The sequence below is a fragment of the Chamaea fasciata genome, unplaced genomic scaffold (genome assembly GCF_029207755.1).
Source record: "Chamaea fasciata isolate MVZ Bird 193981 ecotype frontalis unplaced genomic scaffold, bChaFas1.0.hap1 SCAF_9, whole genome shotgun sequence".
Lineage (NCBI taxonomy): Eukaryota > Metazoa > Chordata > Aves > Passeriformes > Sylviidae > Chamaea > Chamaea fasciata.
The window spans coordinates 26830029-26855989 of NW_027094094.1; the positions used below are offsets into that span (position 1 = coordinate 26830029).

At 42.4% G+C, this 25961-nt stretch overlaps 1 protein-coding gene across 2 annotated transcripts in view; it reads right to left on the reverse strand.

Annotated features, from left to right (window-relative positions):
- BMPR1A (bone morphogenetic protein receptor type 1A) overlaps positions 1–25548 on the reverse strand; it is a 74641-nt gene extending 49093 nt beyond the window's left edge. For both annotated transcript variants that reach the window (XR_010722320.1, XM_066191602.1), the window contains exon 1: positions 25436–25548. The gene's annotated coding sequence lies outside the window, so the exon portion shown is untranslated. The remainder of the gene's footprint in view (positions 1–25435) is intronic.
- Positions 25549–25961: the final 413 nt, after the last annotated feature.

A 25961-nucleotide genomic window follows, 5' to 3' on the forward strand; every position in this document is an offset into this window, starting at 1 on the left:
AGACACAAGAGCCAGCAGCTGACATTTGAATCTCATCTAAATTCAAACAGGAAACGCACTTTAAGGAGTTATCAGTTGCAGACTGATTCACCCTTGATGCAGTGGGCTCTCCATTCTGTGAAGACTTCTAAATGCCCAGGTAAGAGCATTTATGGCATACTGGGCTAGGAATTTATGTTATTTCTTTTTGCCCATAAACAGAGAACAATTCCAGACAGAATTACTCCAAGCTGAATACAACATCCACGCTGCTCAGCCCAGCCAAGCAGAGCTCCCCATATCCAGCACTGGTGTGAAACCAGTGAAGACAAAGTTCCACTGCACAGAGCATAGACCATCACAAGAAGACTTCTTATCTTTCCATCTTTGTCCCATTTGTGGCTAATTAATAACATTTAAGCTTTAAAAAAAAAACCCCAAAACTTTGAATAAAGATGAAAGTGGAGCTATTTCAGATGTATAAATTAGTACACCAGGTGACGTATATCTTTCAACAAAAAGCTAAAACAAGTTTAACATATACACTTTAAATTATTAACTACCCTAAGTAATTTTTCTTTCTCCATTTTTCTTTTGGGGAAAAAGGAAAACAGCATCTTTTTACGTTCCCTTAACTTAGCTATTTAATTTCCTACTCAAATACATAAATAAAATTCTTGTTTTTATCAAGGAAATATAAGAAAAGGAGTTTGAATAGAGATGTAACCTCTGTCCCTCTCTACCCTGAGAATCATCTACATTTTATTAAACCATCAAGTCATTTATGTGTTAATCAGGGTTAATTTATAAATAAAAGAACCAGCAAAATGTTTAACACTGGTAGCTTCTTTACTGGCTATGCTAAAGCTCTATATTAATCTCAGCTGATTTAACCCTTCAGATGCATGACATCTATTTTATAAAATTATACAGGCAACACTGCAGCAAAATGTTTTTCCCTACAGAGCAGCTGCCTGCTCCTAAGCAATGTGGAGAACTATTAATAAAATAGCAATCAATACTGTGAAGTTTAGGGGAAAACAGCAAACATTTCCAAATAAGATTGCAGGGCTGTCTTTTCTTACAGGTTTCTTTGTTTTCACCTTCTGTAACACAGACTACAGACTGTACACACCACTGCTCAAAGACTCTGCGAGACAAGGGCCCAGCTGCTGACAAACATCTTTTGGGCTCAAAAGGAATTCAGTCACTTCTGGGCATATGCTCAAAAGAAACTTGTACATGACTGACAGACTTCACTAACAGGAGCACTCCTTGGAATACTTTCATCCTTTCAACAGGTAACAACAATGCAACTGAAGTGTCACTCTTCAGGTAGGTCCTTTCAGGTAACATAATTTCCAGTGAACCACAAAGCTACTGAGCTTCCTTACTCATTGAAGAAAGCAATTTCAGCCCACTAATGACTTACTGGAACTTCAGCATTCTCTGTTTGACAAGAATGCAAGACACTTGGAAGTGATGATAGATTTCAACACTAGATACTTTCCAAAAGTACTTACTGGAAATAGAAAGAATCCCAGTTCAGGGCAGCAGCTTTATTATTCAGATAAAGAAAAGTGAAAAGTTGTCCACGAGCAAACTGAAAGTAAACAACAAAAAACTCAGTTTTTCCTGAAGGGTTTTATAAAGGACAGATTGGTTATTTATATTTAGCCTCTTTTTTTTTTTTTTTTTTTTTTTTTTTTTTTTTTTTACAGCAAGGTGTATAAAACAAGACTACTATATAACATATAATTAAACAAGACTGCAAAAAGAAGATACACACACTATCATGACAACTTTTGCTTATTCAAATCCCAAATGCAATTGCTGGAACAAACAACTGCAGGAAAAACGTACAGGCTGTGGATTCAGAATGTGTAAGATGACATGCCTTACAAAGCCAAGGAGGAGCACGTTCAGTATTCCTATTTTTTAAAAACATAAAAGAACAGAACAAAACTCATTTATGTAGTCCCTTCCTTATAAACCACAGAATCTTTGGAATGATGAAACGACCTTCCACCTTATTATAAGCAGCTTTGAAAATGACTAAAATTGAGACAGAATTACAGAGTCTGCAGCAGCAGGCTCTGTTGATAGGATTATCTTTCACAGAAACACACAACTTTCCTTACTGTCAGCCCTACCAGCTCAGCCCAGAGCCAACAATGGGTTACTTTCCCGGCATTGCTTTAACAGTGGAAGATTCTGTAAAACAAAGTATGTACCCCAGATATGTCCCTGCATTTACTTCAGGTGATTTATTCAAGTATATGTGAGTGCAAGTCAGGAAACAGCTTTCCAGCACACAAGGAAGTTTGGAAAGTCTGACTTGGTCCTGCTGTCTCTAAAAGAGTCACAAGATAAAACAATAGAAGTTACTTAAGTAAGCAGAAATAAATGAGTATGTTTAAAAAGAAGTTCTGCTGAATAGAAGCAGCACTCGTGCACATTCCTTCTACCATTAGTATAGTATATCCTCAGAACTAAAACAGAACAAATATTTAAGTATATTTAAACAGAACCACACAACAACTCAGTAACAAGCTTACAGCTTGAAAACAGATCTTGAAAGATCTAAGCAGTGTAACTAAATCTTAAAGCAGCATGCAATCATATTCTGGCAGTCGCTAGAGCAGATGCCTGCCACTAGTGTAACGTAAGCATCTCCATAACCTAACTCCTCCTTATTTAGAAAGAAGACTATCTGGGGTAAGAACACAAAGAAAAGTTTGGAGTTGCAGGAAACACAGGAAAGGGTGAGTTTAAGATGCTGTAATGTGTTCTGCTTGAGCATGTATGTCTGGAAATCAGGTGAGACCCTGAAATTCTGAAGTTCTTTAAAATACAGGATGTCTGTCTCTAATAAACCAGAATACTGTGTGATAATTCAGAGATCTGATCAAGTGTTTTGACTGTCAAACTGCCAAAACCTCGTGCAAATCAGGCTATATGGGTCTTGGCCCTTCCTAAAACCAGAAAAGGGAGTGGGAAAATAGGGAGGAAACAATGATGTCAGGGGACAGAGATATGTATGACCCAACCCAAAACCTCCTAATAGTGTCCTTGGACACTGCTAACTCCTGCCAAGGCTTGCACAGGCATCCAAGGGCCTTGGGTTATTTTGTGTTTCCTGAGATAACCAGGGAGGCAGAGGAGGCAACCACACAACACACATTTTTCAAAATACTTCTCAAAAAGCTTAAAAATTCAAGCATTCAAGAATTCTCCAGATCAATTAAAAGCTTGCAGGCTTTCCTTGTGTAGATGCTCCCTCAGGGGGAAGACTTATCTCTTTGTCAACAGACCCTAATGCTTTGCAATTTGTACAATGACAGTATCGGTTCTATGCACAGAGTCCAGCAAACAGGTTTGGCAGAGGTGGGGGGCTTCTTGGCTGGCTGTAGGGGGTGTTTTCTTCTGTTAAATAAGCTGAAAGCTGTTCACAGCTCCTCTTTGTTTAAAGATGTGAAATATTTATAAGCTATCTTAAGAGGAACATTCTTAGATACTGTAAAATAGCAGCAGTTTGGATATGTAATTCTTATCACACTACTTGTAACCCGAGCCTAGAAGTGACAAACTGAAAAGCAGCCTCAGAATCCTCTATCTGCCTCTGGGAGGGGGAGGACATGGAAAAAAAAAAATAAAAACGGCATCTGATAATTTGAAAACGGCATGATCAAGATGCTTTTAAAGACCCAGAATCTGTTGCACCAAATCCAGTGAGAACATGAGCAGGATGAAGCAATACCCTTCTGTTCGAGTTGACAGATGAGACTTTCAAAGGTGTATCAAGAAGAGCAGGAAGAACAAGAATTCACCCTCCATCAGCTTCAAAGGTCATGACAAAGAACCGTTTATCAGCAATGGATATAGGAAGGCGTCTTAAAAAATTCAATAGCTGCAAATATTTATACTTTTTATACTTTGACTGGGATGAAGAGGAGGGAGATTGTTTAGAATCTAGGTAAGGAAAAGATGTGGAAAGAGAACAGCTTTTTTACTCTCATCTCCAAATGGAAGTAAAAATACCCCAGAACTGAGCCTACCCAAACAGCAAGGGAAGGACTCACCCCAAAGCTGCTCAGCCTCACTGTGCTGCTCCAGGCACACCGACTCCACACCAGAAACCCAAGTGATGACAAACAACTTTTCCATTACTGCAGTCAGAGTACATTTTTTACAGGTTTTCCAGCACCTGCATTATTTAAAAATATTTTCTACATTAAAAAAATAATTCTTAGATCATACTCATTCATCAACTGTAAATATTTGAAGTCTTCACAGCATAAGCTATAATTGTGTATCGAAGGTTCAGTGTATTTTGATGAGCTGCAAGTGCTTATTTGTCCTTTTAAGTAGGATAAGATACATCCCTAAACTAACAGAAAAGCCCATTTAATACTTTAGACTGTTCTCATATTACGTTTTTAGGAGAAATGATTGTGAGAAACACCAACCATACAGCAGCAGGATACACAGTTACCACTGCAAAACAGATACAAAGTTTTCCAAACCACTGTCAGCAAGTGAAACTAAAATAGTTTATGGAGAACCTAGGAAGCGCTGGATTTCTGCTACTGCAGTACGGCAAAACAGTGCACAATTACCATGGGAGTTCCTTACAATCTAGTCTTATCTTTATTACATTTATCTTACATTATCCTCCTTAAAAAGGCTTCCTCAGATGCTACTAAAATCAAATAAGTATCAGAAAAGCCTTTTTTTACATTAGAAAATTTTCCAATGCAGCTGTTACAAAGAATATATCAGAGGAGGAACAATTTTCACTTTTTTCTTCAGCTGACTCTCTGCAAGATCACTGCTGTTTTCTGACAATAATTATATTTAAATTGATCAAACCTACTGATATTCACAAAATCAAAGAAAAAGACATGGAAGAAAGCCCAAAATTCCAAGAAAACAGATCACTTTTAAAAAGCCTGAGTTAACGCAAGAGACCACACAATAACAACAAAATACCTAGTGAAAAAAACCAGAGCTGTATTCCCTTTATAGTTTCTTGAGTCTTTGATGAAGCTGCAGCCATATTTGAGAAAGCTTTCCAGCTCACAGATACCTTCTATTTCTCGTTGATGTTGCAATAAATCCTAATTAAAAGCAGTAACAGAAAGGAAAACATGAAAAGTTCAGTTTTAAATAAAAGCCAAGAAAGACACTAAATGCTTGTATTTCCACCTCCTAATGATGTTTGAAAGGGGAAAAATAGGCCTCAGAAGAGAAGTAACAGTGGCAGAACTGCTGCCAATACACAGGGTAAACAAACAAAGGAACGTGGGGACAAATGTTTTTGCAGGGTCTTTGTGACCGGGCAAGGGGTCATGGTTTGAAACGGTGTGGTAGGTTCAGAGGGGATACGAGGAGGATTTGTTTACCATCAGGCTGGTGAAACACTGGCACAGGCAGCCTGGAGAGGTGGTGGATGCCTCACTGCTGGAAACATTCCAGGTCGGCATGGACAGAGCTGGAGCAGCCTGATTACTTGGAGATGTCCCTGCTCACTGCAGGGATTTGGACAAGATGTTTTGGAGATCCCTTCCAACACAAACCATGAATGCTCTGGGTTTGGGCTTAACTTACAGTCACCATCTTAAAAGTAAACATGACTTGCAAGTTGCCACTAGTCCTTTGGAGCTATCTCCATTTCTGTACACACAGTATAGAAACTGTCGTTTTCAAGCAATCAAAATTGAAGGAAATAGCAAAAAGAAGACAGCCTAAGAGATTTTAATGCCAGTACACAGTTAATACCTGAAAAAAATACGAGGAGGCAGGGAAAAACATTCTTGCCTTTAGTATTTGGGGAATTTTCTCTAGTTTAATAATTTGCCTTAAGGCTTCTCATCCTCTACCAAGTTCCAGCACGGTTTATTTAACAATTTGTTTGAAAAAAATTAACACAAAAAGGATTCTGTGGAGTTGAGTTGTAACATTCACATCTGATAACATTGCCAAGAAAAATCCAATTGGAAAAAGAACATAATTATTTGCTTGTACAAGCCTTGCAGATGGCCAGAACACCAATACAAAACCCGTCACGGTTTATTACATATTATAACAGAAATGATACCATTGTCCTCTCTGGAGTTTGAAAACTTGACACGCATAAATTCATGCTGAAAAAAAAATACTGTCAGCTTTCAATTATATCTATATAAAAAAAATCCCTGCTAGGGGACAACGGGCAACAGTTGACGAGGCAACAGGGGCTACGCAACAGTTCTACCTAGAGCCATTCCATACCGTGCCTCACAAAAAGAAGGAAGAAAATGACCCATAGTTCACTTTGAAATAAACCTCCTCATTCTAAGCCCAACAATAGGATTTTTAACACTTGCAGAAAATCAGGGGACTCACGAGGAGTCCATTAAGAGTTAGTCCTTTCCTAGTAAATTGTCATGTTTGCAAACCACTGCCAAATCTAACACTGACAGAAAAAACACTTCAGAACTTCAACATTTTTGAAAGTCTTTCCATTGTTTTAAATATGCTCTTCAAAACAAACAGCATTTAACATCCACAGCATTATGCTGTCTTTCCCAGGTCACAAACACCTATAATTTTAAAAAATGTAGGCAGGAACTGCTGTAGCACAAGACTGTGTACAGTTATTTCTGCTAATACAAATGCTAAGATTTAAAATAAAATAGGAGCTCAAATCTATTGAGACAATCAAGTTGTCAGACTAAAAAAAATTTAAAAAATAAAATGCTAGGCATCCATCCAATAGCTCCCACTGACAAAATATTCAGATTGAGATTTTCAGATAGCCTGTAGCACCAAACTATTTGGCAGCTCTATTGGCTCAGCTCTCTGTATAAAGTCAGATTTAAATCAGGGAATAGAAGACTACCACAAATGAGGGATAAACAGAAAAAACAGTCTACATAGTTTCTGAAGATCTACAGGCTAGATCTTCGGAAAGCTAGAATGGCCATCTGAAATAAACAAACCTTAGTTACAAGTAACTAATTTTAGAAGTGAATAAAAAAAAATAAATAGTAAAGTCTCCTTCTAAAGAAAGATCTACTAGAAAAAAACCACAAATCTGACCCTAAAAAAAGGGCCAGCAGTCAGTGCCACATCTGTTAGCTTAGTTCTTCCCTTCTGTGACAAAGAAGGATGAACGCACACTGAAATTCCAGTTTTCATTTTCACCCTGATACACAATACAAATGAAAATTTAACCACTGAATCCAGGTAAACCACCAGGGTTGGTGTTACACAAGGTCAAGCAGTATTTGCCCCAATCCTCCATTCACCAACTTTGACCCCCTTAGGCTGGGTTAGAAATCAGGTGCAATTCAATCTGCAAGAGTTCTGGAGAAAATCAACGTGACCTCTTCATAAGAACTGTCAGCCCCACCAAGCCTGGCTGCTGTCAGACAGAACCATCAACTCTCACAGGTTGGAAGGGACCTCTAAAAGTTGCTCAGTCCAGCCCGGTGCCAAATAAAAACCCAAATTCAATGTTCAGTTAAGCTGCTCAGGACTTTGACACGGAATATCCTGCACATGTCCAAGAAAGGCAGTTCTGCAGCCTCTCACAGCAATGTGTCCCAAGTACCTCACCATTCTAATTATTATTTTTTTTTTAATCCAGTAAGAAATTACCTTGCTGTAACTTGCAACTACTAATTTACCATCCCTTCAACATGCACTCCTGGGAAGACTCTAGCTCCACCTTCTCTGAAGACAACAAACATCATTCCTCAGCCTTCTGCAGGCTGAGCAAACACACCTGGTATGTGGCAGCCCCTCTCCTGCAAGGCCACACCATTGCAGCAGTCTCCCTCTAGTACTGGGGAACCCAGATCTGGAAGACCAAGCCTGCAGCCTCTTCCAATCCTGCAGAACACTGAGCCAAACCCAAAAGGCTTCAGCTTGATCCCACTGTTGCCCCCCAGGTGCAAACCAGAGCTAGTACTCTGTGTAACCGAAGCATGAAGTTCTTCAAGTAACTGATATGATGGGTTTCATGTTGTTGATTGGGGACTTTTTGTTCTTTTAGGTTTTTGCTAGGTTGGATTTCTGAGACCAGGACAATGACTTAACCTGCTACATGGAGTATCACAAAAATGAAAGGCACAGACCCACCCATTGTCTCGCTGCCCTATCAGACAGGTGAACAAACAACGGCTTCACAGCAAAACCAACAGCAGACACATATCCTCCATTCCCGAGGCCCTCAGCTCCAACACCATGCTAATTCAGTGCCAAAATAATTCTGTTGCTTGCCACGGCAGATTAAGGGAAGTGTTTTTATGAAGATCTATGCAAACATTCTGCAAGGTAAGCATGTGTGGGTGGAAGCAGCATAACTCAGAGACGTGAGTTAACTTACAGTGACTCCAGCAGCTGTGCTCTTTTTCAGCTAAGGCAAAAAATTGGGTGTTGGTGATAAACTTTTACCCAGAGCTGTGCATTTATTAATTTGCCCTGGATCTCAGCACAGGGCCTTTACCATCACAGACTACAGGCAGTTTCCGAACTGGCAGAAATACTTCAGTAAAATACATTATATGTACATTTATAGTTCTTTTCTCATTTCTAGTCAATATACACACTGATTTCAGTATGAAAATGATTAAGCTATTTGAACTGCACTGAAACCCATTCCAGAGGTACAGACTGGAACAGAAACAAAAATGTGTGGTGGTTTTTTACATCAATTATCTTTATATATTCACAACAGCAGCTGCATCCACTGCATACTGCTTTGTGTGAATAATTTTTTTTTTAAAACCAACACCACACGCATTTTAAATTATGGCATGAGGAGCAGTAAATTGAGAAAACTCTGGAAAGAATTTGGTGAAAGAGTACATGAGGTGATGAAGTATTTCTTTTTACTATGTATTGTCTTAATAAGAAAGTGAGATTCAAAGACAATGTTTCATTTTTTGCTATTATCATCAGATTTTATTGATCTTAGGGTAAACTCAATCTTAGCAATAAGTTTATGTACAGATTTTAACCAGACAGGACTAGATTTCACATGTTCAGGCAGAGGTGAAGAAAAATTCTCCAACCTGTCCCAGAGACGCTTCTGCTGGCAGGGACACAAATGTCTCCCTGCAGTGAAACAGAAAGAGTCAGCTGGATCCCTTCAGTTTTGGGGAGCCCAGGGATGCAGCAGCAGCAACTCTCAGAAAGAATTTTCATCAGAACAAGATATTCTCCTCGGGTATTTCATTTTAACTAAAACAACTGCAGAGGACTCCTCAATTCAGTGTGTGATGGCTTTTATTTGTGGGAGGAGGGAGGGGAATAAAAGGAATTCCTCTGACAAGAGAGCTGCACTGCAAACCACAACCAGGATCATTTTACTACTTTAGCTACAAAGAGATTACATGCCATGAAGAAAAACCCCAGGATCTAACAGCTTCAAGTTATTTTACAAATAATACCACTCTAACCAGTTGCCAGAGAAGATATTTTTGCAGCTGATTTGCTTTGTACATTTCACAGCATTTGATACACAGTATTCATCATTTAAGCTCTGATGAACATGGTATCTCATGCCCTTGCTGAGCCTTTCCACGGACAAACCTGCACTTAGCTCTTGAACGAAATCTAAAATCGTTCTTTATCTCACGTTTGTCACAAAATACTGAAGGTAGAGAAAAAAAAACCGGTTATGGACTCCTGATTGGCAGAATGATTTACAACCGGAATTAAAAGCGGGGGAGAAGAAAACAACACCCCAAACGGCACAACACAACAAGCTCGGAGTTTCAAATTGAGACGTCCTTAGTTTCTTTTACCTGAAAAGATTTACGCACCTCCAGAGAAGTACACAGGGCATGCTAATGACCCTGCAGGAACAGTAGGTACCAGCTGATGTTGCTGTAACAACTGCAATAAATATTCCACAAAACATTCCGTTCCGAAGTCAACTTGAAACTTTAAATACAAACTCAGTTCTATTATAAAAAGCCTTAATGATATTCTCCTGCAGGTTGTTGGGGTTTTTTTAATGGTGAAAGCTTTAAGAAGTGTGCACGAATTACCCAACCATTGTTCTGCCAAGGAACAACTGAGTACTGCTGCAGTGCAAACATGAAACGGAAATTACACGATCTTTAAAACGCATTATTTCAAATCGCTATTTTGTATCCACGGGAAGAGAAGGGAAAACAAGCAAAATACAAAAACTTACACCTCCACGGAAAAAAAGCAAATATTTACCTAGAATTTACATAATACTATAAATACAGGCAACAGCTTGAAAAATAAGAAGGCAATAAACGCATCAGATAATTGACCTTCTAGCTCTCAAGGAAATATTTGAAGCACAATAGTCTGCTTCTAAAAAGTCCTTATAACCACTGTTACAGCTAAGCAAAATTAAACAGCACCATAATACTTTCTGGTCTCTAAAAATAGTCCAAAACCAAGTTCTTTCCTAATAAGTTCTTCTGCTTACTGGGAGGCAAGGCAAAGGCCCGAGATGCTGCCGCGATGGGGGAGCCCGGGCCCGGCGCTGCCCGCCAGGGGCGGCGGGCGCAGGGCGAGCCCGTCCCGCCGCAGGAATGCGGAGCCCGTAACCCGAGCCGCCCCTCCTCCCGCACCGTCCGAGCCTCAAAATGGCATCCCGGCCCCGGCACGGCCTCCCCGGGCAGCGGCCTGCGCCCGCCTCTCCGCACACGGGCAGCAAAAGCCTCTCGTCGGCCTCCGGCGGTGCCGCGTCCCCTCGCCCCGGCAGCCGGCGGGGAGCGCCGCCCGGCCCCGGGGAGCGCCGCCCGGCCCCGGGGAGCAGAGCACTGCCCCGGGGAGCGCCGCCCGGCCCCGGGGAGCAGAGCACCGCCCGGCCCCGGGGAGCAGAGCACTGCCCGGCCCCGGGGAGCGCCGCCCGGCCCCGGGCAGGCCTGCCTCCTTCTCCGCCTCTGCCCCCACTCAAAACTCACCCCAAGTGCGCTGCCCTGAGACGCGAACCCGTCTTACTCAGAAGCAAGGAACTGGTAAGAACGTTTGTCGTCACTGCAAAGGCCTCGCATCTCAAAACCAACCCATTCACGTGGATCCAACGAGACAGATTTCTGGAATGATGTGAATTGTCCCTTTCTCAAATGAAAGGGACAATTTTCTCACGAATTCACTTAACTTTCTTAACTATAGGTACATTGTTTATTTAGGATACAACAACACTACGACGTTTTAAGTTTCAGGTCAATTAAGTACAAGTACATAAATTAGTAAGTTACCCCTCAAAGGAGGTGTGAGATGATCTTCAGATAAACTGTAAGCTATTTTCTCTAAAAACGGGTAGTTTTGTACCATGAAAAAGGGCTGTTGCAATTTAAAGCATTTTGCTGTAAACAAAACAGACAAGAATTTTACCATTCTGAACATACTGGAATTACTAAGATGCCATTATGCTACCGCATAGCAGAGACTTGGAAAAAATAATCATTCCAATGACAGCACATGTAAGAAGAGAAAGAGAATAACCTGAAAAACATTTTTCTAGCAACAGTAATTTTACTCACTAAGCCCAGTACCAAATGTTCTATGAGAGAATGAAGAAAAAAAGCCCCCACCTATCTCAGGAGGCTGTCAGTCTTTGGGCCATCAGTGTGGAACCAGGAGCTCACACTGACTCTCTCGGGTAGGACTCCCATAGGAGGTGCTTTGTACTTCGGCTGGCTGAACTAAATCTGACACTGCAGAGCACTGCTAAGGATGCTAATTCTGCAGCTCTACCAAGAAGAGACCTTTGGTCACTGTACACTGGATAGGTAGAGTCCCTCTGTTCATACAAAAAAAAATTTCACCAGCAACAGGCTGCCAGAACCTCTTTGCTGTTCCAAAGTTTTTGGCCTGGATCTTAAGTCGAAACCAGAAATTCAGAGCTCAATGACTTATACACAGGATTCCTTCACTCTCATGGTTTCCCCTGTATTGGCTCACAACAACAAAATAGGAAAGAATTCAAAATGCTAAGAGAAGTTGACCTGAAGCAGTGTCTTCATGGTAAAACCCTAGAACCTCGTGAGGAATGCCAAATACCACCACGATGAGAGTTTCCAAAAGACTTTAAATCTGGAAAAAAAAAAAACCCAAACGAAAAACTAGAGTAGGCAGGATGATGAAAATAATCACTTATTGATATACTAACACACCTATCAAAACCCCCCACTATCAATAAATGTTACTGCAGGTCAAGGATCAGAAGCACTAACAACTGGCTACCTCTATAATTCCAGGCAAAGTAAGCATAGAATTGTTTATTTTTGTTTGTTATGTATGAGAACAAAGGCAAAATACAGTCAATTTTGCTTCTGTGTATCATATGTGATAGCATTTTGTCTTTCAGAATACGTAAAACTCAGACTTTTAAATTTTTCTCCAAAGGAATTTCTTCTATATCTGTTAGCATTCCAGAGAATTTTATTTCCAATTTGTAATTTCTATCAGATAATCCAAATCAGAAGTATTTTCTATTTTAACCAGAATTTCCCTGTTATCCTAAGGTAACAGAAAATGTCATACATATAACAAATAAACAGCTATTTTTCTTTTAAAATATATTTAATAATGCTTACTCATTGGAATAAAATTTATTCAAATTGTTGGTTAGCAGTGGAAGAGCAAGTATGTTTACACATTAGAACTGAAGCTCAAAACACCTTAACATGACTACCTGACAGCTATTAAATGCCCTGCAAGAAGTTATTAGGGTTGATTCTCTTTCAGAAGGCCAATATAACAGTTCCACCCTTAGCATCCTCCCTGTAGTTTTACTTTGTTGTGTCTTTTTTAACAAACTTTCCCGTCACTCCCACAGGTCGTGTTTTGGTCTCAAGACCTATTATTGGGATATTTCGCACAACTACATATAAAGAAAATTAAGCCAGTGCTAAAACTACAAAGTAATCCTAAAGGTTTCAACAGGGGTTAAGCCCACTGTGCTAAAAATAACAGTGTGTATACATATTTTACCAAGGATTGTGTTTTCCGAAAGAGCAGATAGAAAATACCACTGTGATGTTTTACAAGGACGTTCACAAATACCTTCAAGTACTTCAGCACAAGTTTCATGCCAGCAAAGATTACAAGCAGTCACTGTGGGAGGGAGAGGGAACCAAGGAGAAAAACCAAAACAAAACCAACCAAAAATCCAAACTCACACTGCCATTGCAAATTAATTTGAACAAACGAAAAGCAGTGTCAGAAAAAATACCTGCTTATAACAGTTTTAATATTTTTACAGTCTTTGAAAACTACAGACCAGGTATCACAGAAACATACATACGTGGTGAAATGGTGGTGAAGAAGAGACACAAAGATCACAGAAAGTACTGTTAGAAAGCACCGTGGAAGTGGAAAATGTCCTTTAACTTCTTTTTGTACTTCTCTTGGGTGCATGAGTAACACAGAGCCTGGCAGGTGTCATTCTAAACAAAATGTCCTTTGGAACACACTTGCTTTCCTATGAGAAACGTGACTGTGAGCATTACTAGCTGCTCTAGCAAGTGCCACTTTATTCACTGATCTCTAACATGCCATGGACAAGCAGTCCCACTGAGCTGTAACTGAATGCTGTGTGCCTGTGCCAGTCATTGCTTCCAGGAGAAGAGACTCATCTGAAAGATGTGCCCAAATTAATGGTTTAAATAAAGTTATTTTTAAAGTACACTTTTAGAAACTTGCATTCTAAATTAAAATTAAAAATTCGACAGTACTGGCAAATTTTTTTTGCATGAGACTAAAGTACTTCCTAGTATACCTTCCAAAAGCACAAATTCTGGATAATACTACTTCCTGCTGAAAACTCAGCACAGAAGAATAGCATTTGTCAAATCCAGCATTTTCAAAAAAGAAGTGAATTTGCAACAAGCAGTTCAAGCAGAATCTGTTTTTTATTATAATGTAATGGGTTCCGTAGGTAGAAGAGTGTGGACTGCAGACATACTAATACATCAACATGTGGCTGCATCAGTACTCCTGTGAGCTTGTCAGACATTTCAACACTGTATTTTTAGATTATTCTCTCATACAACTGCACTGTTACAGTGGCATTTAATTCCATTATGCTCATTGTCAAAAAGCTAATCTTCTGCTTCAACTACAGCAGTTCTTTGAAAAAATACATTTTTAGAGATTTAATTCTCAAATATATTTCCCCAGTCATAGTCATGAGCCAGCTTAGTGTAATACAGGAAAGAGCACCCAGATTTCACTTTCTAGATGCTATGTCACTTCATGCTCCTTTTGAGTGCCCTGTAAAAATCCTTGGATTTGGGAATAGCACACCTGTTGTTATATCTGAGCCTGCTATCTAAAGATTTTATTGTGCTTTCTCTCTGTTCTAATGAAGCCTGGGTTAATGAGGGGAACAGAAGAAAAAACTTGGCTGAATTGATCTACTCTGCCCTGGAAGTGATGCCAAACACATACCTATGGTATTTCTAGTTCTTAAAACTCAAATGATTCTTTCATCTCAATTTTTTTTCTTCATTCAGGGAAAAAAAAAATTAGTCATCACACATGAAACAAATTGCATTATGAGCAACAGACATAGGAAGGTCTGGTTTTCTAGAGATTTGTTCTATTTTGGTCTATATCTTTTCCCAGTGTAATTGCTCAAACTCACTATATATCCTGTACGATTTCGCTCTCCCTGTCCCTTAGCAATAGATCCATTCCCCTACTCACACACATATTTCTCTAACCACAGCTGTCTCTCCCTTCCCTCCCACATCCTCTGGTGCCAAACGATGTCTTGCTGGCTGGACAGTATCTGCATATTGACCTCCCTCTTATCAGGCAGAACAAGTTTACTGAACACTTCTGATCGTAACATCCTCCACCTCTGGGGACATTAACACAGCTCACGACCTTTGAAACAGAAGCAGGGTGACATCCACTCCATAATCTGACTAGACATCTAATCTTCAAGCCTGCTGATACATGAAGCTTGTCTTTGAAGCTTTAGGTATTAAGAGTTTGCCAAACTCCAAAACTTTAGAGACTACATCAGAGGCAGAAAAATTTCACAGAACTACAAAACAAAGGACTCGACTGCGAAAGAGCAAAGAGGAATGTGGGGATGGGAAAGTAAAGATTCTGACCAATCCATTTTTGCTTTGAGGAGTGAGAATATAGTCAATATACACGAGGAAGTTACATGGGATCCCCAACATTCAAGCTAATGAAAAGAAAACGAAAAGGCATTCGAAACTGGGTAACACTCCCCAAAACAATACACTACAGCTAAGCTGGGCCTGGAAGGGGCACTCTTGTTCTCAGTGCTAACAGGAACACTTGGTCTGCCCCACAACCGCAGCTAGACTGGCAAGAAGTGAAGCCTACTGAAAAGGAATTTTAAAAAGAAGGCAAAAACGGGTAATGGGCTCTCAGCCAGTTTAGATTCCTTCAGCATCAGAGCAGTGCCAGCCAGTGCTGCTGCAAAGGGAGAGGGAAGGACGCACCAGGGTGGCGTGAACAAGGTGTAGAACTGGCCCTTCGAGTGTACCCGGCTGCTTAGGCTGCTTATCTGCAGCGCAGAACTGCCCTCTCCATCTGGCAGTTAATTATTCATCCAGCAGACATCAATGGAAGTCTACCTGGCTACACTGCTCCAGTCCTTAGGAAATTATATGATCAATCTTTCCACACTAAGCAAAGTAAAGTATCTGAACAGAAAATGTTTAAGATAAGGCAGATGCAAAAAAACATGTTGCTTCACGTTTGATGGCAGTTTCGTTAAAGCAAACCTAACAGACGTGTCAATGAAGGCAGATGGGTGCCAGTGCAACATAAAAAAAAGCTGTAGGCGTTGCAGACACTGCTAAGTGCAACAGCAGAGGAGCTGACGTGCCTGGCTGCGTGTGGGTGTGATAAAAGGCTCCGAATTCACCGCCTGCTCTGTGGCAGATGTCTGGCCCAGCACTCTGCCTGTGACACCGCCTGCTATCAGACCAGTCTGGAGCTAAGGGAGAAGAGAGTCCTCCTCCCTGGCTTCATCCAGAAACCTGGGGAGTTCCTGGCCTACAACCAGGCACAAGTGACTGTGCTATTGCCATCAGTGCACGCATCTATCAACAGACCCGTGTGATTGCAAATCTGCACAGCACTTTCATCCCCAGCCACGTATTCTGACAGCGACTTTTCAACTGAAATAGTTGCTGTGAGGAAGGAAAGACACACCCCATTTTACCATCCTTGTAAACCTGCCATTCCCTTACACTGTGGAGAAAAAAAAATAGTGGTGAAACACTATTCATCAGTTTCTTAATTTCATTTAAGGTTTGATAGATTACCATCACCATCTCTCTCTCTCCACTGTTTCTCTTTCCTTAACTGGAGGCCCAAGTCTATTTAGTACTGCATCCTATTTTTACTGCTGGAAGAAGGAAAAAATCAAACCAGAACAAAATAAAAATTACCTTCTCATTTTAATGGGACGGTTGAAATTGTGTTACCAAAAGGACGTAACCTGCATGTCCATATATAATGAACTTGTACAGCTGTATAATCACATTTTTAAAATACTTAACTGTATAGAATGCTGCTTCAAAATTGCCTTAAATTCATTTAAGCCTGTACTGATTGTAAGAAGGGAAGTGCTGGCCCTCCTCTCCTCTTGCTCTTCATAAGGGACCACAGTGAGCTGGAAATACTGAAAACGTAGTGTTTTTTATGTGGTGAGTTTTCAGTCAAATTAGCAAACAAATCCAACCTTTTACTTGGCCACAAGTACAAAAGTGACAGTGGAAACACAAAAAAAAAAAAAGAAAGAGAGAAAAAAAAAACTCAACACCATACGCAGATAGGTTCAATCTAAAGCAGGAGCTTCAAAACAAAGATCCCTCTAAGTGTTAATACCTCATTTAGAGCCTATTACTGGCTTTGCCTCTGTTTGAATTAAATTACATTGCACTTACTGTACCTCATGCAGTATTTTATCATCCAGGCATTCAGTACTGCTCAAGCCAATTTACAGAACCTGTATCAGCGACAAATTTCACCACCTCACCATCCACTCCCCCCTTCCACACTATTTCCAAACACACAGAACAAAACAGCCCTCATGGCTTGCTTCCACTGAGGCTGTTACCACCTCTCTGCCACAGGGGCACCTGCCCAGTTCTTCTTGGGAGACCAGAGCCAGTCAGGGCCTTCCAGATGTGTCTCACCAGTGCTGAGATGAAGGGCATCATCACCTCCCCGAGCCTGCCCACAGCCCAGGAGGCACCTCCTCAGGTGCAGGGCTTTGCACTTCCCTTTGTGGAGCTGCATGAGGTTCCTCTCTGCTCACTTCTTCAGTCCATCCAGGTCCCTGAGAGGGGCTGCACAACCACCTGGCCCACCAAACACTCCTCCCTGTATTGCCTACAAACTCCTGAGGGTGTGCTCTGTCCCATCATCCATCAGTGTTCACTTGGTTGCACTGTACTGGAAATCCAGCTTGACCCCTGGGTCGCATCGCTAGTGATTGGTCCCCAGCAGGGCTTTGTGCTGCTGATCACAACACCTTGAACCTGGTAGCTCATCCAATTTTCAGTCTCTCTCACTGTCCGTTTGTCCAGTCTGTACTTCCATCACTTTGTCGATGAGGATTTTAGAAGTGACACTGCCACTACCCTAAGGAATTCAAGATAAACAATATCCACTGCTCCCCACTTATCCACTGAGACAGCCTCCTGTAGCATAAAATCTGCCAACATCACCCGTGCTGACCTGCTGCTAGGCCTGACCCACACCTCTCAACTGACTCCTCATTCACCCAAAAGGAAGGACTTCAGGAATCTCCATGGCATTCTGAAAACAAAAATCCCCACACCACCAGGCATCCCTCACCACGTCAGCCTGTCCTTCCTGGACAGCCCATAACCAGCCCTTGCAGCACTCCAGCCATGTCAGCTGTCCCAGCCCATCTCTGATCAAAACAAGATGTGATGGCACAGACCTCCAATTTCTCCTGGTTGTGCCCAGTCTGTTCCACAACACATGGAGAATAGTGACATCCAAATAAAATAATCAACCTAGATTAAGTTTTAGAAACTTCATACTTAGCTACACTTTAATAGCCTGAAACCTCATTTCACACTATGGCAAAGTTACAGAAGCTAGAAAGAAAAATCAACAGTGACAGTGGAGTAATAATGGATGGATGGATGGATAGATATGGGATATGGATGGATGGACAGATATGGGATATGGATGGACAGATATGGGAAGAGGTGCTTTGCAGTTATAGACAGAGCAAGGAGAATAAGAGTTCTGTCACTCCTATCCTGGGTTAGAAGAGAGATCTGAGCTGCCCTCCAGGGCTCAAACCCAGCAAGCCTTTCTCACCAGACCCCTGCTCCTCTGCCCACACCCCCTGCTACCTGAACCCAAAGCCCCACTCTTGCTCTTTCAAACGCGCAGGAGACCCTGGGATCTGGATTTACAGCACACCCACAGCTTCTCTTCTCAATCAAAGTAACCTGAAGATTTATCTTACCTTCAGTTGATCCAAGTGCACACAGTACAAAACTTATTCCAGTAAACAATTACTTCTTCCAAAAGCAGAAACAGTTTGAAATCAAGATTGAAAATTGCTGAAAACTCTGACATTTCTATTACATAACCTCAAACTCTTAAATTTTGGTAAAAATTCTTTGAAGCAAGAGTCCCTTTGTACAAGGCAAAAAAAAAAAAAATCTTAGGGTCTTTCATTAACTAAATCACCCTTTACATCAGCACTCAGACCAATGCTTTCTCAAAGATCAGCTCTACCATATGTAAATCTTAGTACTAACAGGTAACTCTGATGAACACCAATACTGTCAAAAAGTATGAAGACAAAAAAGAACACAAAAGAAGATATAAAATTTCTCATTTTTATAACCTGCTTAGTAGCTTAGAGAGACCTTTCCTAACTGCAATTGCTCCACTGCAATGTATGCAATGGATACAATGTGCCTTACAGACTCAGCTAGCTCCAGGTTATTGGGATGCAGGAGGAAGATTGCACAGTGTAATTCCACCACAGCTGTCTGCTAGACTGCCTTCTGTGTTCCTCTGGAGCAATACTGCTGGCCATTGATGGGAGCAAAACACTTGAGGCATTGGTAACATTCTTTTCTCACTAGTGCACCCTCCTTTCATATCATTTTAGCTGGTAATTTCCCCTGTAACCAACTTCTCTGAAATTAAGTCAGCAGAAATTAAAAGATATTTATAAAGGACAACCAAGCATGAAAATCACAGAATTTCGTTGCAGCAAACAACTATGCACATTACAGCTGCTTAAGGACAAAGAAGGAAATTCTTACATCAGCTCTTCCATTCCACCTCTATTCTCCAGGCTCCGAAGACTATTACTTGACAGTATTAGAGGGATGTAAATATTATACAACTGCATTTGAAGCTTTGAGGAAAAAAACTTGAGTAATGCCATTTCTGCAACGGAACCTCTGGCTAAGGAATGCACAGCTGCTCAGCAGATGTATAATTTCAGCATTTAGATTCCATTATTTCAAGGGGGATTTTTTTTCTTTACTCCATGTTTTCAGATTTTCTATTTCCATCTGGTTTTTGACCTCCCTCAGCTTAGTCCACTCTTCTCTGTTTTAGCTCATTACACCAAAATAATTTTCTAAATTAGAAACATCTCTACATTTAAAAACTTGTGAATTTAAAGAGAGGTGGGGGAGTGAAACAGGACCAGGGGCAGAACAAAAACAGACAGTTCAACAGAGGCTTGGGTTTGAATAAAAACTACCCTGTCTGGCTCGGGTTTGATTTTGCAGTTCCTGGTCTAACCCAAACTGGTGAGCTGCATTCCTTCCATGAAATTTTAAGAGCAGGAAACTAAAGAATATCAGCTATATGTGAATGTTTCTACACTTTGCCAGAGCCCTCTGCCATAAGCTTTTGAGTAAAACAACACTCCAGGTTTTGATTCCTTTTAGGGTTATGATTAATTAGAGCTGTAAGTGTAAAAAAAAAAAAACAAAAACAAAAACACAAACTCACCATGTACTAAAAGAGCTTTACAAAACTTATAAAGATTAGTGCAAACCAGTATGAATGGTTGTCAAATCAATTCTGTAAAGAATTTATTAATGCAAGAGTAGTAAAATATTAAATACATATACATATATATATATAGATACCATTGTTAAGAAAAATTTCCATTCATCTAAGTCAAGTAGAGAACTAGGGCAGGGAATATTGTCTGTCTTAAACTTCAGTCCACACTACAAGTTTTAAAGATGAATTATCCCTGATAGACGACCCACTGATTCAAATGTGACAGACTGGCCATAAATCCAATTTTCTGTTTAATTTTAGGCTCAGAATAATAATTTGCCTGGGTGGGGAAGGGCACAATCTTCAATCCTAACAAATGGCATACACATCAGAATATTCTACAGGAAACTTTCCATAGAATATTTTCACAAAAAAAAAATATTATGAACTAGTAATTGTGGAAGATAAAATAATAAAAATATATCTATACATTAAACAAAACCCCCACATTTTACTCGGGGGGATTTGTTGTTTGCTTTGTCTCCAAGAGAGGAGACATTCAAACCAAGCTTTTAAAAAACCTTTAAAGTGAAACTTCCCATATCTTCTATCATGAGGGACATTTCTGCTTAACACTTGGTACCACTACTGAATTTTTCATTACTGCTAAAATCCCTTCAATAACCTGAACAGAAGGTAGATTCAGTGCCCAAAACACGGCTGCACCTCATTAGCTGGAGGTTCATCCCTGTGCCCGTCCCAATCCTGTGTTGTAATTAACTCTCTGCTGTCCAAACACGACAACTGCAAGGCCTGCTCCTTGCACAATACTGAGAGGGGAACAGGAGGGTTTCTAAAACCTTCTCCAAGGCATTCTGTTAAAGATGATTTTCTCTTTCACAAAGGACATGCAGCCACGAAGAGCACATTTCACCCAGCTTTGTGGTCTCCTCACTCACATTTCCAGTCACTGAGGTTCACTGTTTTCTTCCGATAAATCCCTCTTGTTTTCATACTACTCCCCAAGTTCTTTCATTCCTAAATATAAAGGGACAAGTAGATGATACATTCTTCATATTTTCAGTATCCATTATTCCTGCTGAACAATCCCTCCCAACCCTTCTGTTTGTGCTTCCTTTTCAAGCCCTCCATACCCCTGCAAAAACACATGGAACAGTTCCTCTGCCTGACCACTGCGCTGTGAATTTCCAACTGAACACAGGATAGGAAAAAGAATTATTAATTTAGAAAATTTTATCTGAGCTTATTCACCGCTTCCATATCCTTGTTCTGACTCTGGGCACACAATGTGCTCAGCTGCACAAATCTCGAGCAGAGAGTATTGATTCTCTGCATAAGCGAAATCTCTGATGACTTCAGTCCTCCAAAGTCATTTGAGCTCTGTCCACTGATTTCCAGTCAAATTTGGGATCAGGCTCTCACACAGGAAGTAAAAAGGCCTACAAATGGTTCTAGGTGGGATTTTTTTTTTTTTTTAAAACAAGAAAAGAAACGCAAATTTAAATCATTTCAACAGCTGCAGCAGTGAAAAAGAAATCACTTCCACAAAGCAGATCTATTTCCTGGTCTGTATCTTGTGAGACTTTGATATTTCTCTAACTTATCCCTGCTACATCTGCTTGTATTTATCAACCAAAGCACGGCAAGACTGACAGTCTTCTCCTTAAGATGGAGAACTGAGGGAATATAGACACAAAGAATTGCTGGTTCCTTCACATTTTAAACTAATAAAGTTGACTAAAAACCACACTGCAAAAATTTCTGTGATATCAAATTCTTGTAAAAAGCATTGCTGCTGTTCTAACATATGATGCAAATTAAGTTACAATACTGCAGAGCTGCGTTAATAATACTGATCTTTTTTCCCCTTTTAATGCAAAGCAACTCAAATGACATTTAAATGCACTACATTTTCCTCTGTATTTTGGGGAATCCTGTTCTGGGGAAAAAACGAGTGTGAGAGCATTTAGCTGCGTGTTGCAGGTACACGTCCTGTCAATTGTTACACAGATTTTTGTCCAATCAAAGTCTTTAAAACATTCAAATTTCACAGCTTCAAGATACTGAGAGCACTTTCCCCTCCCCCGTGAAGAGTCACCTCAGCGGTGACAGGGCGGGGACGGCAGTGACAGCTCCATCAGGGCAATCACTTTCACTTTAACTGCAGGTGTCACTGCAGAACCTCGGAGCTGGTGACACACCTGACCTTCAATAAGGCCTTGCTGTGGCTTTTCCTTTCCTCCTGCTTATACAACCTGTGAATATTATCAGAAGCATGGCCCGGAGTTTATTTTCCTACCCTAACGCTTGTTTTGAATTTTGCTAACCAGAGCGTCGTTACACAGTACTAAACCTAACCGTAATGCGCAGAATGAAACGGGATGGCCACTGCAAGGCACCCCTGAGAAAAACGGCCAGAAAAACCTCTCTGGATTATAAATCTGAAACACAATGATTATATTCCTCACAGCGTTTGTGTACAGCTGAAACAGTGGGGTCATAACCAGAAACCCATGCAAAGGTTGTGCACTACCGCACGATGAATGAAGTTCTTGGTCTTCTCAAATGTATCAATTATACGACAATCTAAAACATTTCAATGTCCAGACTGCTACAGTGAATTTCAAAATATGTATTGCAGACTAAGGGCATAATTGCTCTGTTCTACTTTGGAGGCAAACGGACATGAAATACACCTAATCCGCTCTGTAAATATACCCAGCAAGGTCCTGGGAAGCCAACTCCCAGCCAAGTCCATCCTGGCAGGTTAGCAGCTTCTCCCCTGATTTCCTGGTCAGTGGTGGGCAGCTATGTGTTTTATCAAGCCAAACCTCCAGGGATTTACACACCCCAAATACAATGTACCACGGAGATGTTGCTGGACTAAATCCCTCACAAAACAGCTATGCCATGTATCTTCTCAACAAGAGCACCGAGATTGCTAAGATTATGTTTTCTGTACAAAAGAAGAAAAAATGAGGTGACTCTTTCAACCTTTTACCCAGTTCCGAGTAGCACCTAGTGTAGTCTCCATGTTATTCTTAAAGGACACAATGTAGCAGGTCAAGTTTTACGTTCACTGACAGTTTTAAGCATTTTAAAGAGTGACTACTTGCTGCCAGAGAGTAGTGAACCCTCAACAGCTTTCACAGCAACCTTTAATGGGTTGCAAGAAAACAAGGCAGAAAGAAATCACGTTTCCCCTTAAAGCACGAACCATCTTGGAAGGCACAAAAGGGACCACTTCTTGTCAGGCACACTCTATGCCTGCCTCCAATCCTGCATTTTGGGAATATTAGCAAAGGAAACAAGGCTTCAAGTACTCCATCTGTACCCACATATGACTCTGATGAGACATACTTTTAAATTACTGAGTTCCTTCTGTCATTTATTTACAGATGACAGTACGATAAGTGAAGAAATCCCAGGCACTGAAAATATGCCCTTTTTACTGAGGTACCAAGAAACACCTGATGCATTCCCAGGTGTCCAGAAAGGACAAATCTTCAACTGATGCTTGAAATAAGCAAGGACAAACAAACATTTGTAACAGTTTCTCCGCCACATACTCATTGGTCTCTTTCATCCATCTGTCTTCTCCAGCAATTCACCAAAGAAGCTACTGCAGCTCTGTATGTCAGACCTGGTATCCAGAAAAAGCTCACAGATCATTTACACACTCCACCATATTCAGTATTTTTAATCTGCATAACAATTTTCACTGTGAGGATCTTGCAGAGCAGTGTCCAAAACATTAGGATTTGGGGTCCCACACACCGGCTTTAAGAAAGTCTATGCTCTAGCTACACACTGTTTTAGTAAACACGTCTTTAATCAGTCAATTCCAAGTAACATGCTCTTTCAGGCTTGCAGGTTACCAAGAGCTTTCTGCTCTACCTTGAACAAAGGCTCAAATAGATAACATCCAGAGCTCCCTTTCAAAACTAAATTACTTCACGATTAAGGGAAGAAAATAATTCAGATCCAGCCACGTCTACTCTCTGTCGCTGGAAGAGATCAGGCAGCAGGACATACTAAGGACTGGCAGCTGAATCTTGCAGGTGCATGAGGAGACCCTTCATAAAATTTCCAACCAGATCACAAAGCCACCCAGGCTGGACCTGTCTATATAAATACATATAAAATACACAGCCCCATGCACACACCTCAAAGACAATGCGGTGCATAACCTAAGAAAAAGCTACAAAAGAACAAAAGTACAAGACCAAATGACAAATACATTGTCAGCAAGAGTTTTATCCAGGCTGCTACAAATGCCACAACATGGAGTATTTCTAGCTGTAGACTGGAAAAATTATCTGAGTATAAATTGCTTATGTTAACTTTTTTATCCTAGGACTACGTTCTACTACAAACGAAACAAGCCTTTCAATTCGGGAGGGTCCTCCTTATCTACAAAAGTAGCTTCTCTATCCCTGCAGGTAACAGGCCTGAACAATCCCTAGCGTGCTAAGGTGATAAAAGAGCTCGAAAGTAATTACCTCTAAGCAGAGAACAAAACACGTAAATTCGGAGGGCAACCAATTTACACTGGGAAAAAGCGTCACACAACTTGACACAAAGTAACACGCAACTGCTGAAAGGAAATACCACAGCTTACTACCATCCCTGCTGCTGAATTCACTCTTAATTTTACCAAAACAACACCAGAGCGTGGTTGATTGAAAGGTGGTAAAAAGCCGTTTGTGCTTTTGACCCCCGTTCAATAGATTTTGTAATCTGCAATGAAAACCGCGTACATAATCGGTCCGCAACGGCACAATCTTTTACTACTAAGGTACGGGCGATTAGCTGGGGTTATTATTTCTTCAGACCTTTTTTTTGTTTGACGTCGCTGAACGGCAAAAACCGATTTGGAAAGCCGGCGTCCAGCTTTGTTCGAGGCTCGCACAAAAGGAGAGCGAAGCACCTTATTCCTCGTACCCTTCCCACGACGCCGGGCGCTGCCGCTCGCTCCGGCTGGGGCCGCTGGGCACGGGGCCCGGGATTACAACACCGGCAAGGGAGGGCCGGAGGGAGGGAGCGCACGGCCGGCGAGCGCCGCGCCGGCCCAGCGCCCGCAGGGACCCGCGCAGCCCCCGCGGCGCCCACCCGGCCCGGCCCGGCCCGGCCCGGCCCGGCGGCGGGCAGCGCCCCCAGCGCCGCGGCGGGGCAGGGCGGCCGGGCCGGGGGCGCTCCCCGGGCCCCGAGCGCCCAGGCCGGGGCGGGCGGGCCGCCGCCGGCCGCAAACCGGTCCGCCTTCGACGGCGCCGCCCGGGGCCGGCGCAGACCCCGCCGGGCGCCGCCCGGGCCGGGCCGCCCGACGGCGGGGAAGGGGCATCGCCGCGCAGGGAGCGGCGCGGGCGCGGCGCTGCCCGGGGCGCCCCGGCTCCCGCCGCCCGGCCGAGGCCTCCGCGGCGCGGCCCGCACTCACCGGCGCTGGGGGCTCCTCATCCTCGGCGCGGGGACGGCAGGCCAAGGGGCAGGGGGCCCGCTCCCCGCCGCGCTCCGCGGGCCGTTCCCGGGGCCCCGACGGCTCCGCTGAGACGGGGGCGAAGGCGGGTGCGTGTCGGGCGGGGGAGGGCGGGACGGCTCGGCGCAGGCTCCGTGTCCCGGCAGGCGCTCCCGGCGCGTCCCCGCGGGGCGGGGCGGGAACGAGCCGGATTCCAATCGCTGCGGCCGGGCGCGCGCGCGGCGGGGGCCCGCGGGGAGGCGGGAGCGCGCCCGCCGCCCCCGCCCGTCCATCAGCACGTGCCGTGGGCGGTCGGGCTGGCGGGGCTCCCGGGAAGAAAAGTTGGCCGGGAGGAACCAGCCGGGCCTGCTTTTCCTCCCCGGGAGCCCCTCCGCGGGCGGGAGCGCGGGCCGCAGCCTCGGCCGGCTCGTCTCTGGGCGCCCGGGCCCCGGCGTTATCCTGTCCCGCCGCCCAGCAGCGCTTTCCCCGTGAAGAAGCTCCTCTAGGA